The 6,000-nt window shown below is 39.0% G+C and overlaps 1 protein-coding gene across 1 annotated transcript in view; it reads left to right on the top strand.

Moving 5' to 3' along the window:
* The first annotated feature begins 308 nt into the window (after positions 1–308).
* LOC107553171 (fibroblast growth factor receptor 1-A) overlaps positions 309–6,000 on the top strand; it is a 45,661-nt gene continuing 39,969 nt past the window's right edge. The window contains exon 1 of the mRNA XM_016235304.1: positions 309–950. The gene's annotated coding sequence lies outside the window, so the exon portion shown is untranslated. The remainder of the gene's footprint in view (positions 951–6,000) is intronic.

The following is a 6,000-nucleotide window of genomic DNA, read 5'->3' as shown; positions in this document are numbered from 1 at the left end:
GTTGTATCTCGGCCAAATATTGTCCTGTCCTAACAAACCACACATCAATGGAAAGCTTATTTATTCAGCTTTCAGATAAGGTATAAATCTCAATTTCAAAGAAATTGACTGGTTTTGTGGTCCAGGGACACATATAATATAATATAATATAATATAATATAATATAATATAATATAATATAATATAATATAATATAATATAATAATGTTGTAGCTATATTTAAAATGTAGAATGCCATTGATTTTTTAGGATTTTTAAGAGGGGCTCGGTGTGACAGAAACTACAATCCCAGGATGCACTGGGTGAGCTGTTTGGTCGTCCTGAGGTGTTAGTGATGGAGGGGGAGTCAGGTCTTTCTGCCCACACACACTCCTCCATCCGTGAGTGCGGAATCCCGCTGTATCCTCTGAAGTGCTGGGGCAGGCCGACGACACGGACTATCTTCACACCAGTGACAAGATACAAATGCAAGCGTAGTTTCCGGAGGCTATAACAATTTATACAGAGGACCGCGAGTCGCATTTGAACGGTTTGGTTAGTTTTGACTTTGCGAGGACTGCCGACCGAAGTAGAGATTGAGGTAAAAGTTTTTGTTCTTTACATTCTTTTCGCACGGGTGGGATTTTCAGAAGACAAACAGACGAACTCGGTCGGAAATCGCTTCGTTGGGTCTGTAAATGAGTCTTAAACGTTATGTTACTTAACGAAATCATCTTGAGGACGAGCACGCGTCTCTGCTGAGCGTTGTCACTCATTGCAAACGATTCTCGGACGAGACCAAAGAAAAACTGAGTAACAGCCGAGTGATTTATTGAAAACCCCAAAGGCTATGACAGAGGACGAAATGAGGAGTTGCGTCCAGTGACTGTTTGGGAGCCTGCGTTTGTGAACTTCTGAATCAGATCTGGGATTGACTCTTTTCAGAGAGGATTTGTTCCAGAAAGATGAAGGTGAGGAACGCCTGTAAATGGACTCCAGCATGTTCGTCTATAATAAAATACAAGTGCTTTGCTGTTTTATGGAATTTGAATAAAAACACTTGTACACTATAAAACACGCTTTTTGGGAAGAGTTAGATGACAGTGGAGTTAAGTTTCCAGAAACGCGTACAGTCTAGCCTACCATTTAGGTTATTTCATTTTCTTTTCTCTTCTTGTGCACACACTTTTTTTTTTTTTGCTCCTTGCCTTGAATCATTTAATTTCTTGAAATTAATTTGAAATGTATATAAAGTCACTTTGACTGGGCAATTTGTTTTAAATGTTGAATTTGCCTCTTACTGAGGCTGACTAGATTTTTCTCTACACTGTAAAAAATGATTGTGATTTTAACAGTAAAAGACTGTAAAAATGCTACAGTAAAAACCTGTTAACAGTAAGTTTCCATACTATATACGGTGAATAAATGTAATTACATTTAATGTAATTTTACAGTAAAATACTGTTAAAAATACGGTTTTTGGAAGTGAAAAAGAAGCCATTCTATAATTTACAGTTAAAAACCGTAAATTGACACTCCCAGAATTCCCTGCATGACACTTCATATTTGATGCTTTTTTGTTGAAATAACATTTCTTCTTAGTTTTTTTTCTTATCAGTTGTGTACATTAGGGTGTACATCTTACATCTAATGTTGTTGTGTACAGTGTAGGGTTTACATATGAGGACGCTGTGGGATCTCATTAGCTTTCATCATCAGATGGCTCCATATCTTATCTGTTATGAGAACAAGTTGATGCGCGCCTGTACTGCCATGCTGGGTCTCGAATAACATCTCATATTTGAAGCCATCCAGTAGGCTACTGTACAACAAAAACATTTTCTCAGCAACTTGAGCAAGAGTAGCATAAGACATTATATCTCTCCTGTAGATACAGGTAAATAAAACGTTTCATGTTTCACTTAGTGGCTTCTGCGGATAAAGTGTTTTGAACTGCTTTGAGCTAAAACATTTCTTAGTATTTTTCTACTAGCCAGAAATGGGACCTGACAGTCTCCTGTCATTTTGAGTAGAAATTGCCCCTGCATTATTTTTGTTTTGTATTGTTATTTTGTTTATTTTTAATTATTGTTATTGTGTACATGCAATATTGACCCTCCATCTTGAGGTTTTGCAGATTCCCTTTGCCAAAATAAATGCCTGAAGTTATCTTGATGTGAAAGGCAGGTTTGTTCTTGCAGTTGTTTATCTTCCCACAGTAAAGGACAAACAACACAACTATACTAAAGCATGAGTTTGGATGGCACTGTGGCAGAAGGGTAATTCATAAAAATCGTAAAAAGACGTTAGACACTTTAAATCCTGGAAGCGTTTCAGTATTTTCAATGACAGAAAAAGACTCTCCAGCTGAAAGACACATTTATGTCCTTATTTGGGCAGCTAAAGAAATTTACCTTTCACAGAGATTAATATATATTTATTATATTGTATTGTGTGTGTGTGTGTGTATATATATATGCAAGGACAGTGACTGTAACATTCAGCGTATTTTGCAGTATTAAACACATTTATACCGATTTCATCAGGTTCCGAAAATTCTTCAAAAAGAGCACAAAGAATGGCCTTCTCAGCTGCCATAGTTGCAACTCTTGCGTCATCAGAACAGGGTGTTTAACGCACCACCGTTTCAGTTTAAAAAAACTGCACCGTTTTTTTCTCGGGGCTGAACGCAGCCCAGTTGAATCGTCTGTTTATTCAGCTGCAGCAATAGGCATTTTCTGGGTTTCTTCTGCGAGGCGTATTTGGAGTTTCAGCGCGAGAGCGCCCTCTGGCCTTCGGATGGAGATTTACTGCTGATCACAGAACCGTGCTTCACTGAAAGATACGCATGACAATCACAGCTGCTGTCAAATCGCGATCTCGATTCCATTTCAATTTATCGTGCAGCCATAATATATATATGCTGTACAAGATCTGCACAAGCACAACAATATTCAAGAATGTTGAATGATGCATATGTATATATATATACACACACATATGCATCCATTCATTTAACATTCTTGAATGTTGTTGTACTTCAGATCTTATGGTCTGTCACTTTGTACATGGCAAAGTAATTCTGTACCCACCTCAGTGTCACTCCCTCTTTTCTTCCTCATCACTCACTAGATAATTTCAGGGTACTGCAAAGTAACCCCCCTCTTCATTCTCGGACTGATACCGATTTCATCAGGTTCCGAAAATTCTTCAAAAAGAGCACAAAGAATGGCCTTCTCAGCTGCCATAGTTGCAACTCTTGCGTCATCAGAACAGGGTGTTTAACGCACCACCGTTTCAGTTTAAAAAAACGTTTTGCACCGTTTTTGTCGGGGCTGAACGCAGCCCAGTTGAATCGTCTGTTTATTCAGCTGCAGCAATAGGCATTTTCTGGGTTTCTTCTGCGAGGCGTATTTGGAGTTTCAGCGCGAGAGCGCCCTCTGGCCTTCGGATGGAGATTTACTGCTGATCACAGAACCGTGCTTCACTGAAAGATACGCATGACAATCACAGCTGCTGTCAAATCGCGATCTCGATTCCATTTTGATTTATCGTGCAGCCATAATATATATATGCTGTACAAGATCTGCACAAGCACAACAATATTCAAGAATGTTGAATGATGCATATGTATATATATATACACACACATATGCATCCATACATTTATCATTTAACATTCTTGAATGTTGTTGTACTTCAGATCTTATGGTCTGTCACTTTGTACATGGCAAAGTAATTCTGTACCCACCTCAGTGTCACTCCCTCTTTTCTTCCTCATCACTCACTAGATAATTTCAGGGTACTGCAAAGTAACCCCCCTCTTCATTCTCGGACTGTGTAGTGAAGTCTAGAACTTTCTGATCATTGCTATACCCTTTACATTTACCCAGTTACATATACTACAGTTACAGACATCCTTTCTTTCAGTTCAGCCTTTAAAAACTCTCTCTGCTCTTAAGTGACCATTGTCATTTCAAAGAAACAGACATTCACAGATAGTTTCCACCTTTTCACCAGTTTGAAGAACGTGATGGAGTTGCAGAGCGGTTTGTGAATGGCGACATGCTGGCTGGCGACTACATGCGCAGACTTGACCCAGACTTGTTGCAAGACGGTGCAGAAATGTGAGCAAGTCAATTAAATATGAACATCTTTAGGCAGTTTGTTCAAGAACGTTTGCTGAAAATATGTTTCCTAATGAAGACCCATATTGTAGCTTAAGGAGAGTTACCCTTTTGTTAAGATGTATTTCTGTAATTGCATTCGAATCTTTAAAACTAATTTTCACAGAACATAAAGCTCATGGTAGATAATGATATTTTCGAATCATATCTGGTTCCTTTATTCATAAAGCCTTTTTAGTGCTTTCCCTTAAGTTTTTTGCTAGTTCAAGTCAGCCACTGAAATACTAAAGAACTGTAACTGACCTTGTGAAAATGTAGTTGTTTAAGTCTATAATTACATCAATTACTTAAATTAGAGGGGAAATCATTATGGCTGTTCGTCCCTTAGGATCTGACCAGTGATTTTACTGTTAGCCGCTCCAGACAGGTCATCGGTTCGTCTGGTTTGCAGTGAAGTTAGAGTATATTGCAAAGCATCAGTGGTATTTTCATAGAGGGACATGGCATTGACAGTTTGAGTTGCATTAATCAAAGTCAGTAATCTTGTTTATGTGTGTTTGAGTCACAGTACAGTGATTTGTGTCAGAGTTTGTGTGTTGCATACGGTCACAAACACCCGTTTTGGTTTGCTGTGGTGATCTTGTAGTGGTCGCTTTATAGTGAAATGCTCTGTTGTTTGTAAATGAAAGGAAGCAAATAGATGAAGGAGAAAAGATGTGCTGTTCCGTGGGTGTTCTTCCGGTGGAAGTTTGTGTTGAGAGTTTGGAGAGAAGAGGAATTCTCTGCCCTCTAATTTACTGGGCTTGCAGGGCTGGGTTGGCACAGTAAACTATCGCCCAGCACTTTTAAAAAAGAAAGTTACTATTACACAACTGTCTGAGAGCTTTAGCATGAAACTTTAGGTGGAGTCTCTCAAAATGGAGAAATTCTGTTTACATCAACACATCTGCACCAAAACAAAATGGCCTTAGCTGTCTGAAATCAGATTTTTGGGGTATGAAAGGTTAGGGCACCAGATGACACTAGATTCAGCTTTGGTTGGGGGTTCGTCCGGGATCTTGGTTTTTCAAGAGCACCCAGCCAGAGACCATGAGTTTAGAGTAGAATTAGAGATTTGGCAGAAAACAGATAAAGAAGCAGGAAAGAGTTTTGTTGGTAAAGTTCATCAGCCTGGCCCTAATCAGAGGCTCCCCATGGAGTGGCAGTCTCTTGGTTTAGTGGGCCGGCTATTGCTCTGGCTCCCACCGGTGCTGGAATGAGTGAGCTCAGGCGTCCCGTCTCCGACACAAACCAATGCTGTTCTCTGGAATGTTCCGCTCCAGTTTTAGGCAGCGGTAATGAGCTGAGCCTGCTGTACACTCTCGCCATGTTCCCTTCCAATGATCAGAGGGAGAGAAAAACACACTGGGGTTCATTAATTAGGGTACTAACTTCTCTTTCCACTTGACTTGGTCTATTTCTTTTTATTCCGTGCACACTCTCTGTTGTTTGCCTGCGCCTCCTTTCCTTTTTCCCTCTCAAAGTGAACACTGTGGAAAGAATTTAAATATAATCAGCTGAATGTTCTGCTGTTTGTTTTACTTAGAAATAGCTCACGTAAACAAAGAAGCTTTTTTTTTCTTTCTTTTAAAAAATATTTAAACATTTGCATCAGTGTAATCTTAGCCAAGTAATTTGATCATAAACTAATCCTTCTGCCTTACATTTTTTCCCTTTCCAGATTAATTAAATGGGTTAAGAGCTTAAACTACTTTAGGGTACCATTAGTCTTTCCAGCCAAGTTACTGTAACTTGACCTGTTGAATCATTAGTCTAGACTAAAAAAACAAGATGTTAAAGAGATTAAATGAGCACAGATTTGCCAAAATGTACACTTTTTATATTAGAGGGGATA

The sequence above is a fragment of the Sinocyclocheilus grahami genome, unplaced genomic scaffold (assembly GCF_001515645.1).
Source record: "Sinocyclocheilus grahami isolate Dianchi unplaced genomic scaffold, SAMN03320097.WGS_v1.1 scaffold465.1, whole genome shotgun sequence".
Classification (NCBI taxonomy): Eukaryota; Metazoa; Chordata; class Actinopteri; order Cypriniformes; family Cyprinidae; genus Sinocyclocheilus; species Sinocyclocheilus grahami.
Note: the sequence above shows the minus strand (reverse complement) of the source record. Positions and strands in the feature narration are given on the sequence as shown.